The sequence below is a fragment of the Oratosquilla oratoria genome, chromosome 36 (assembly GCF_046742065.1).
Source record: "Oratosquilla oratoria isolate Oo_2021 chromosome 36, ASM4674206v1, whole genome shotgun sequence".
Taxonomy (NCBI): Eukaryota; Metazoa; Arthropoda; class Malacostraca; order Stomatopoda; family Squillidae; genus Oratosquilla; species Oratosquilla oratoria.
In genome coordinates, this window is record NC_134812.1 from 46121896 (window position 1) to 46134395 (window position 12500).

Consider the following 12500-nt stretch of genomic DNA (forward strand, 5'->3'; position numbering starts at 1 on the left):
ACTTTTCCTATTCAACTTAAGCTAATCTATAGTCATGATGGTCAAGAACTTTACCATGTTAAAATTAATTTCAACGCTCACTGTGACTCAGGTCGAAATGACCATGACTTTTCCTATTCAACTTGAGCTAATCTACAGTCATGATGGTCGAGAATTTTACCATGTTAAAATTAATTTCGACGCTCACCGTGACTCAGGTGGAAATGGACATGACTTTTCCTATTCAACTTGAGCTAATCTACAGTCATGATGGTCGAGAATTTTACCATGTTAAAATTGATTTCGACGCTCACTGTGACTTAGGTCGAAATGACCATGACTTTTCCTATTCAACTTAAGCTAATCTGTAGTCATGATGGTCAAGAATTTTACCATGTTAAATTAATTCAACGCCCACTGTGACTCAGGTCGACATGAACATGACTTTTCCTATTCAACTTAATTTAATCTACAGTCATGATGGTCGAGAATTTTACCATGTTAAAATTAATTTCGACGCTCACTGTGACTTAGGTCGAAATGAACATGACTTTTCCTATTCAACTTAAGCTAATCTGTAGTCATGATGGTCAAGAATTTTACCATGTTGAAATTAATTTCAACGCTCACTGTAACTCAGATCGAAATGACCATGACTTTTCCTATTCAACTTAAGCTAATCTACAGTCATGATGGTCGAGAATTTTACCATGTTAAAATTAATTTCGACGCGCACTGTGACTCAGGTCGAAATGGACATGACTTTTCCTATTCAACTTAAGCTAATCTATAGTCATGATGGTCAAGAACTTTACCATGTTAAAATTAATTTCAACGCTCACTGTGACTCAGGTCGAAATGACCATGACTTTTCCTATTCAACTTGAGCTAATCTACAGTCATGATGGTCGAGAATTTTACCATGTTAAAATTAATTTCGACGCTCACCGTGACTCAGGTGGAAATGGACATGACTTTTCCTATTCAACTTGAGCTAATCTACAGTCATGATGGTCGAGAATTTTACCATGTTAAAATTGATTTCGACGCTCACTGTGACTTAGGTCGAAATGACCATGACTTTTCCTATTCAACTTAAGCTAATCTGTAGTCATGATGGTCAAGAATTTTACCATGTTAAATTAATTCAACGCCCACTGTGACTCAGGTCGACATGAACATGACTTTTCCTATTCAACTTAATTTAATCTACAGTCATGATGGTCGAGAATTTTACCATGTTAAAATTAATTTCGACGCTCACTGTGACTTAGGTCGAAATGAACATGACTTTTCCTATTCAACTTAAGCTAATCTGTAGTCATGATGGTCAAGAATTTTACCATGTTGAAATTAATTTCAACGCTCACTGTAACTCAGATCGAAATGACCATGACTTTTCCTATTCAACTTAAGCTAATCTACAGTCATGATGGTCGAGAATTTTACCATGTTAAAATTAATTTCGACGCGCACTGTGACTCAGGTCGAAATGGACATGACTTTTCCTATTCAACTTAAGCTAATCTATAGTCATGATGGTCAAGAACTTTACCATGTTAAAATTAATTTCAACGCTCACTGTGACTCAGGTCGAAATGACCATGACTTTTCCTATTCAACTTGAGCTAATCTACAGTCATGATGGTCGAGAATTTTACCATGTTAAAATTAATTTCGACGCTCACCGTGACTCAGGTGGAAATGGACATGACTTTTCCTATTCAACTTGAGCTAATCTACAGTCATGATGGTCGAGAATTTTACCATGTTAAAATTGATTTCGACGCTCACTGTGACTTAGGTCGAAATGATCATGACTTTTCCTATTCAACTTAAGCTAATCTGTAGTCATGATGGTCAAGAATTTTACCATGTTAAATTAATTCAACGCCCACTGTGACTCAGGTCGACATGAACATGACTTTTCCTATTCAACTTAATTTAATCTACAGTCATGATGGTCGAGAATTTTACCATGTTAAAATTGATTTCGACGCTCACTGTGACTTAGGTCGAAATGAACATGACTTTTCCTATTCAACTTAAGCTAATCTGTAGTCATGATGGTCAAGAATTTTACCATGTTAAACTAATTCAAAGCCCACTGTGACTCAGGTCAACATGAACATGACTTTTCCTATTCAACTTAATTTAATCTACAGTCATGATGGCGAGAATTTTACCATGTTAAAATTAATTTCGACGCTCACTGTGACTTAGGTCGAAATGAACATGACTTTTCCTATTCAACTTAAGCTAATCTGTAGTCATGATGGTCAAGAATTTTACCATGTTAAACTAATTCAACGCCCACTGTGACTCAGGTCAACATGAACATGACTTTTCCTATTCAACTTAATTTAATCTACAGTCATGATGGTCGAGAATTTTACCATGTTAAAATTAATTTCGACGTTCACTGTGACTTAGGTCGAAATGAACATGACTTTTCCTATTCAACTTGATTTACTCTACAGTCATGATGGTCCAGAATTTTACCATGTCAAAATTTATTTCAACGCTCACTGTGACTCAGTGATGTCACGGTATGATAAGATGACGTCATTATGTGATAAATTGACGTCACCATGTAGTCCTATGACGTCAATTTGTGTCCCTGTGACGTCACGAGACGATCCTATGGCGCCATGATCAATCCGGTGACGTCACAGTATAATCACATGATGTCACTAGGTATTAAACATATAGAAGTCCGCTTGTGGGTGATGAGACGTCACAAATTGCCATAGCACACTATTGGATGAAGACGCTCGCCACGGGCTTCGAGGACTTCCCGCGGGAAGACTTGGGTTGAGTTGGATACATACCGAGGGTCCAGGCCCGTCTTCGTGGGAGACGCTCAGGGAACGTCTTCACCCAGGACGAAGCCTCTTGACTAACGCCCACGGACGAGGTCGCTCGGAAACGAACTTGGCCTCGCATACTCCCTTTCGGTTTCTCGCTTACCCCGAGGATCTTCACGAAACTAGTGAGAGTGGTAGGCGTATGTTGGACGGAAGCAAGCGTCTCCACACTCATGTTCCTAGACGGCTAGTTGATGCATTTGCCCACCGGGGAGGGTGCATCGGCCGACATCTCAGTGGCTCTGAGTGTGTTGGCGGACGTGGAGTTCGGGGTGGACTGGGACGGGTCTGCCCTTGCTCCCACACAGAGACTTTATTGGCTCGGGATTGAGTGGGACACAGTCAGCGTCCTTCGGGTGCTCCCCTGCGCCAAAAGAGCGTGCTTCTCTCACACGTCCTCCCTCCTTCGGTGGCGGGGGGGGGGGGGAGTTGCCTCAACTTCGCGACCCCGGCCCTTCCACTGAGCCGCTTGGGGCGCCGACGGCTGGTACGGGAGGTCGACAGGAGCATACTGCTTCTCCCGCGTGACCTGCCCGGGCCGATACCCTCAGCACTCCACAGGTTGTTGCGTTCCTGGCTTCGGTCGGGGGCCCTACGCCGGTCGCTCTATCCAGGTTTCAAGAGATCTACGTAGTGTAGCAACTACGCCCACAAGTGTTCGAGTCGTTCTCCCTCCGCTACGGCACCCCAGAGGTTGACCTGTTTGCCTCCCCAAACACGACCCAGCTCCCCCTTTACCTCACCTGCATCCAAAGGACACGCACAGGAGGCCTAGACGCCTTCACGGAGGACTGGAACAGCTGGAGGTACGTATTCATTTTCCTCCTCCAGCGACACTAGTCCTCCTGAAGGCGATGCAGACCCTCAGATCCTTCAAGGGTCAGGTCCTCCTGATAGCTCCCTACTGGCTAACCCAGCCGTGGTTCGGGGAGCTAATGAGATGGGGCCCTTCTCCCCTTCTACTGGGGTCAGCCTGCCTAGCCAACAGCCTTACCGCGCCTCTCCAAGCGTCACTCCAACTTGATAATTGGAGTTTCTACGGGGAGCTCTCAGCCAACTCTTCTCTACAGAGGCAGCAGACAAGATGCTCAGAGCTCACCTTCCGTCCTCAGTGCGGCAGTGTGGGTCCTGCTGACGGAGATTCCGGAACTGCCTTCGGAGACGCGCGATGGTGACCATCTCCGCCAGCATGGTCCCGGACTTCCTGACTTGGCTGGCTACCTCCACCAACAGGGCACCGGCGACTATCTTGCCTCACTATACAGCCCTCACTGATCCGCTACTCTTTGGCATGAACATCCGAGTGCCACAGAGGGCGTGAACCCTCCTAATGAAGGGGATCAGCCCCTCGAGAGAGCCGAGACATCAACCGGTCCTGGCCTGGTCCTTGCATCGTGTTCTGCAGTACCTGGCGTTCGAAAGGGCCATTATGGAGGAAGAACACTTCCCTCGACGCGTCGCCTTTCTGCTCGCCTTGACTACGGACTACAGGGCTTCACAGCTGGCGGCAATCACCCGCCACCCGTCCGTCTCCAAACTGGAGGAGGACAGCTCGGCCCTAACCCTCTCTCCATCACCAACATTCCTGGCCAGGAACGGCCGAGCGGACGATATGATCGGCCCTCTCAGAATACAATCCTTCCGGGAGGGAGGACGCCCACATCCACTGCGCCCGGTCCGTGCGTTCGAAGACTACGTGGACCACACGGAAGAGATTTCTGAGGATCATCTCTTCTACAACTCGAAATTTAGGATTCCCCTAACCCCGAGGTCCCGGGCGCACCTGCCCTTCCGCTTTTTGGGAGAGAGCCGACCCGGGCCATGCCCCGCACGCCCACAGCATCAGGGACTTTGTGGCATCGCTGGAGTTTCTCCGCACCCACTCTGTGGAGCGGGTGCGGGACCTAGGGACTGGACATCGACGACTCCCTTGGGGACACGGTGTCTCTACCACTCGGTCGCCCCTGTCCCATGTGTCGCCATGGAAACGGCTCCACCCCTCTCATCTCAAAAAAGTGGAGGGGGCAAAGGGCGACCGAGGAGTGGGGAGGGGCCAGGAACCGTTGAACAGGATACAAATTTCGTATAATTTACGCATTGTGTGAACAGTGCAATGTTGTGCATGTCACATTCTTCGGCGTGGGTACTTGACGTTTCTTTCTCCCCTCTACTGAGTGATAAAATGAATGTCTCCCATAGGAAAGACACACGTAATAACGGTTTGATTCAGGCTTCACCTCTCCTCCCACCTGTCCTCGTCTCATGCATAGCTTCGCTGTGCAGGTTTCTTTCAGCCGATAATATTTCTTTGTCGCGGCTCGTGCCGCTTAAATTCTTCTTATCGGCTTAAGAAACCTGCACAGATTTAGGGTCCCTCCCTCCTCCCACAGGCGAAGCCTTCATTTCTCATTGAAGTGACGCGACGCCCGGCTCGAGCTAGCCGGGTAAGAAGGGAGGGGATATGGAGGGGGAGGTGGGGTCGACAATGCGCATGCCTGCACAGAGCCGGGAATTTTAAATTTCCGATGATTTTGGCGGAAAATTCAAACCACACTCAACCTTCGGGAAATGGCCATATGACCAGGAGTGTGGTATGGGATTATCGCTATAGCTTCGCTGTGCAGGTTTCTTAAGCCGATAAGAAGAATTTAAGCGGCACGAGCCGCGACAAAGAGATATTTGTTACCGTAGTACACTCAGATCATCCCATTCCAGCTGGCGCCAGACGTTTGCTGAGGGGAAAACCCCAAATATAAATTAGTCGAAAAAGGTATGTAGGTCAGCCTTGATCACTGCAGGACCGGCCTATCCTCTGAAGGACGATACAGCCTGTACTTTATCACGGTAGCTTCATCCTGCTTGGTAAGATTGTATGGATGATGAGAAGTCCATGTGATGTATACTGGAATGTTGTGAATGAAGTGTGAAATCAGTATAATCAGCTCGGCCATAGTCGACAGGAATAACCTACATTTACACAGTGGATCCACAATAAAAATGGAACAATTCTTTGTCTCTTCCTGACCACAGTCGCCAATCGAACTGAGGTCTCGTAGCGTGTGACGTTGACGCAAATCCATAAACATTTTCTTTATCAAATTTATATAAAGAATCAGTTGGACTTCTAGTATTTTAGCAGGCGATCGTGAGTAATCTTCAAGAGGCCAGGGGATTTCCCATACATATGTATGGAGAGAGAGTGAGAGAGAGAGAGAGAAAGAGAGAGAAAGATAGCGTGAGCGAGAGAGAAAAGCGAAAAACCAGAGAAAGGGAAACAAATTTAGAGCAGAAACGACAAAAAAATTGATTAGGAGAGAAAAAACGGAGATAAAAAGTGTGAGATCAGATAATGAGAGAGAGAGTGAGGCAAATAAAAAGAACCACAGAAAGACAGAAAGAAATAAAGAAACAGACTGACCGACCGGCCGCAGTGGAGTGGACGACAGCCAACGAGAAAGAAAACGGTAGAGAAATGAGGCTTCGCCTGAATTGTGATTAAGAGAAAACGGAGGTCTCTCTGCTTCTGTGGTTTGGGGAAAACTACATTTTTGTTTAACAATATTTCATTGGGTTTCCAAAGTTTCTTTCAAATTGACAAAATAAATATTTCGATGGAAATCAACAAAGATAATAGGCAGGATTTCGTAGCTGTTATTCCACTATAGATAATGAATCATCTAATCGAGGAAACAATAGAACACACTAAAACATTGTGTTTTAGTAGGTTATGAAAAGGCTAATCACACATTAGAACAAACAGCAATACTCTCTGTACAGGAACAGGGTGGAAATGCACACATTGTAAGAGTCCTACAGAACATTTACTCAAGAAGTAATACTGTAATTCGAATACAGAAAGAGAAAATCAAGGACGAGAAAAGAGTACACCAAGGTGATGCAGTTTCACCAAGTTATTTAGTGTACAGTTTGCCTCATCAGCCGACTAGGCAGAAAGTGAGAAGACGAGACAGAAAAGTTTGAGGAGTGACATTAAAGAGGTTGGCACTATAACAATTTATAGAACATAAAGAAATAATATATATAATGTGGATGATAAAAAAAAAACAAGAAAATGAGCTCCTTAAGGAGCTGTTGATATAAAGATCATCAACATCTACATATGGTCGTGCGACTCACGGAAAATGTTGAGAAAGGTCCTTTGAGCATTGGACTTCGAATGCCTAAAAGATCGACTGATTGTGGAGGAAAACCCTTTCCCTGTCGAGATAAGCTAATGCACTTTTGATTTTTTTTTTTTCATATACGTAATATAATTAAACACGCACGACATATTCTTGGTTATTGTAATAATGTAATACAGACATCATCCCATCTAACCTATTATTACGATGAAAATAAAATGAGAAAGGTATGGTATGTTTTTTTTTCGCATATGTTCCTTGAGACATGCATATTTTAAAGGTTACGGAAGGGTAAAAAGGTTAAGAAACGCTGGGTTATATGTATGATAAGAAATGCATGTGAAGTATTTCTTTATATGTTGGAATGGCTGCGGGTGTAAATTAAGCCTGAAAACAGTGTAATCAACTCGACTTTACTGATTAGGTGTTACCATATATTGTATGCGACACTGATCAGCCGCACCTCTGAAGTCCGCCGTTGAGGAGTAAGAGGGGTTGCAAAGCCATGAAAGTATTTTTGCACTTTCCGGGGATCGTACCTGTGCCTTCCGCGTTCCGAGGCAGGAACGTTACCCACTGCACCACGATGAAATAAGAAACAACCGTTGGTGAGTTAAAGACCTAATCTTATTTGCAATTTTGATCCCAGACCTCACCTTGGAAATGCTGTGATCCATCCATAGCCTATAATCCCTTCGGCTTGGGGACACCATTTCACAAATCAGCGTGGTACTCCCAACGACAAGACTACCGTCCCAAGGGACTCCCATTGCATTGTTTTCGGTGAGCAAGCCAACCGACCTTTCTTGACAACACCCCTTTTGATAACAAAAGATTCTGGGCGTTCAGGTCAAGTACAATAGCCGCAGCTGTGTCCTCGGGTTAGCCACCTGCAGCCGATCGGCCGACGTCTCAAACGACACCACCCAACTTCCAAATATTCCTCATATGGCAACCCTTGTAGACATTTTGTATGATGTTCCTGGCAACCCTCCAAGCTCTCCTGAGGGATTGCCGTGTATGTAGTAGTTAGAACAGGATAGAGCCTTAACTGAAGAATTAAACTCAAGAAATTTGCCTGAGTTTTCCTTCACCATCAATTCAAATGTAGAGCGCACATTCTACAGTTTATATTAGTCATAATTATAATGAAGCTCTTTTTTTGCTTTATCATGGCTAAGACCAGATGAAAGGTCATCATTATAAAAAACGAGGAAAAGATACTTAACCTTTCAAAGGGGTCTCATTCGGTAGTCTGGTGGCAGACAGAATAATCAAACTAAACCTGTAGAAGGCAAAGAAAGAATTAATCGAGATGGGATCGAGGTAGTTTTCAACCTTTTCGTTCCGTAGGGGTTTTCCATCATCTTAATAAAACCACTTGGTGGAACCTTGAACAAACGAACAGTCTTAAAACAACAGGGGAAGGGTTAAGGCTATATAAGTACACATACACATATCAGTGCCATTATACCTTACGATCTACCTGCACATTTGCACTTCAGCGTGAAACCTACCTCAACTACAAAGAGTGTATACTGCAAAATAATAGTAATAAGTTGAATGATATTGAATACTGAGCTATCACTTGATATACGAGTACACTTAAGTCAAAACCATAATCATAAAGAAATATTAATCTATCCTGACCAAACCTATCCTAGTTTAACTTAACATAACTTGTTCTAACCTAACATAAACATACTAATCAAATTGAATCTAATTGAAGATAATCTAACCTAAACAAACATAATCTACCTTAGCTAATAATCCTTATCTAATAATCCTAACTAATCCTAAACTAGCCTAGCTTAGCCCAGCCTCACCTAAGCTAACTTAGCCTAACTTTATGTAACCTATATAGCCTACGGTAACCTAATAGGTCAAACAATGAAAGGTCATGAAAAGAGCTGAGGTCTCCATAGAGAGGCTGGATCAGTTCACAACGCAGAATACGAATATGCCGCGGTAGACCGCATGCTAAAGGGCTTCCACATTTGTCTCCCATATATCTATCTACCTATATATCTACCTACCTATCTATCTATCCATCTATCTATCTATCTATCTATCTATCTATCTATCTATCTATCTATCTATCTATCTATCTATCTATCTATCTATCTATCTATCTATCTATCTATCTATCTATCTATCTATCTACCTATCTATCTATCTCCCCCTAAGCGATTTCATACAATTCTGGAGGTACCCTTTCTTACCCGTTTTTTTTTTGTGGCTTCTACTAGGTTGTTTTTATTAATATCAATAACAGCTCCTCTGTAGCGAAGGGTTTAGTGCTTTGAACAACATAAATTTCACATTCGCGCGGCGGCATCATGCAAACAATGAATGATCGACCAGTACCGTCGTCGATAACAGGAATTGACAACCGCTTCATAAAAGGTCGTATTCCAGATATTGATTCATCTCTCTCTCTCTCTCTCTCTCTCTCTCTCTCTCTCTCTCTCTCTCTCTCTCTCTCTCTCTCTCTCTTGTGTGTATGCATGCGTTTTCGTGTGCCCATTCTTTCGTTATCATTTTGTTTTATCTATCTGCCTAGCTCCATATATTCGTTTTTCGTTCATTTATGTCAGCAATTGGAAAGAAGAGGAAATTATTTGCACTGAAGTCTTGCTCCTTTTATGACGAAGATATAGTCATAGTGAGAACCTTATTCCATAAGACACCTCATTGTACCCATACTCGTCATTAATGCCCTCTACACTTGGGCAGTTAGGGAAGGTGGCAGACATCCGTAGCCATTAAGGATCGAATAATATCTTGTAAGATTCTTCTCTCATATACAACCCGTCTGTGTGGGCAAACGGCATGAGAGTCGTACTCACTCTCCTCTCCAGCTTTGAGGATCATCATTGGCAAGATCCTGGGCAGTTTATCTCTCTCGGTGCCTCCCCGTAATAATGAATGGACCCCTTGCCCTTGTCCACTCTGAGATTGAGTGATTGGTTGACTGACTGATTCATGAATAGATTGATAGGTTACTGTACGCGATGACGGATGAACGCGTTCCACACGCGCGCGTTCACACACACACACACACACACACACACACACACACACACACACGCACACACACACACACAAAGAGTGAATTATGTCTCATTTTTTTTTCGGAATTCCAAGTGCTCAGAGGACAACAAAACTTCGTTCCAGTTCTGCCGAAGTGTTTGCATGAAGCTAGATTGATTGGTACCCTTGTTTCTTATTTTGACAGTTGGTAAACTTGCCGCCTAGGAATTCCCATACTCTTATTACTCTGGCAAAAGTTCAAACGACACACATAAGCCTTTGTCAGCACTGCACATGGGGCTCATCATCAACTGAATTGAATGGCGAAAGCCGGAATAAATATATGACCAGTCAACAGCAGTGAAAGGAATTATTGAACAAATTTAAACAAGAGAACCTAAGTTCCGCATCATATTTCTCCTCCCATTGCAATCCCAGGTTTCCGTAATTCGTCATCAAGCATATTTTTTCATCATTATACTTTCACAACGGTTATTGTTATTTTTTATGGGGGAGGGGATAATTATATGGGATTCTTCGACAAAAGATTATCAGATCCCTTGCGGGAATAAAAAGATCAAGTTATGTACAGTACACGTATTTTTTCATCATTATACTTTTACACCGGTCATTATTTTTTTTTTTTTTTTGGGGGGGGGATTGATTATATAATTCCATGGGATTCTTCACCAAAAGATCATCAGGTCCGCTATCATGATTACGGTATAGCTGGTATAAATATATATATATATATATATATATATATATATATATATATATATATATATATATTTTTTTTTTTTTTTTTTTTTTTTTTTTTTTTTTTTCCAAAACTACCAAAGGATATAATTATCATATCCTACTGTTTTTATGGCAGAGCACTTTCATGTCTGAGATATACAATACATACCTCAGAAAGCAACAACATTCGTTATAATCCTAAATGGTTTGAAATTGCGCACCCACCCTCATTCCAAACCTTTGCTGCTAAAACGTCAACTGAAAATAGTAATGATAAACAACTTTAATAAATGAATAAATAAAAACAGTAAAAATGGTTCAACCACCATTAGAATTTGGAACATCATAACGATATCATTTGACTCAGCCAAGCCAGCCAGCCAGCTGTCCACAAAACAATCAGTGTGCTCATTTTTCCTATAATATGAAAGTGTTATCCAATCCCCTTTTCGCTAGATGATTCTTTGTTCATTTATGATTCATAAATAATAATGTTTCCAACATAATCTGCAGTAATGGATTTGAAATGGTTAACGAATGGAATGCTCTTACAACCATGTGGTGAGCGCTGAAACTATCGGTTGTTTTAAGAGGTTAGGTAACTTTATGGACTGGAATGACAGAGGGTAATGGACATGGAACTGCCTAGTCTAGGCCTTATGGTCTCTTGTAATCTCCTTCATTCTTATGTTCTTATATGCTTGAAATAGTGTGGTTTCACCTCGTGGAAACTGGAGTGCAAATGGCGAATGCAAAGTGCCACAACGTCACATGAAGGCCAATATCGCTCTTAGCTCAGGGTAAACATCTGATAGGCCAATTCCAAGAAATGACCTGGAACGTTATTGCACGTTCACTGTTTTCCACTAAATCAATCTTTATCGTCTGAGTTGATCCACTACCATTAATAACTGTGAAAGTTTCCTGAAGAGGACGAGCTTAGATGTGAAGTTTGTTTCTCAGCATCCCATAATACATTTCAGTCACACCCAGTTCCTGGTTCGTACACTCAGCCAATAGTGATATCGGCTTTTGCGTCCGGCCTGTCATTTGCAGACTGCCAGTTGCTAGCGACCTGCAATATCAAATACGACTAGAGTATCATATCAACATGAGCACGCTCTTCAAACATCAATAACCGAATAATCCAAACTGAATATGATTTATTTCACTGTTAATACGTGAGAGCCCTTGTAGCTGCGTATAATGGTATTTCATTTGATACATACCCGTAGCGCACATGGGCTATATTTCCTACCCATTATCTCCCCTGACTGAAATCACCGGCCCCCCTGATTAACCGCCCAAGCTACCCTCCCGGGGGTTCCTCTCCCAACTAAATGAATTCGACTGGAGGCAGCTAGAACAATGTATAAGTTATCAATAACAGTGAAAGAATTTAATACAGGTATACCAACTATAAAAATGTAGCAGCCTTGGAAAGATTGCCATTATGTTTTTTTTTTGTTTTTGTTTTTTTTTCATCACATATATCTAATTATCGGACACAATTGAGACTAAAATCTCTGTTTTAAAATGTCGATTTTATTCGAGATAAAAACCTATTAGCTGTTGGAGTAGCTAACATTGTCTAAACAAACACATTGATAAATGATAAAGGGAAAACATAAGAAACATCAGAAAACTGTTACTCGATGGAACACGAGAGTCCCAAACCAACCCCTCGGCAGCATCAAGACGAAAAAATCTGGGCCAAGTTAAAATAAACAGAGTATTA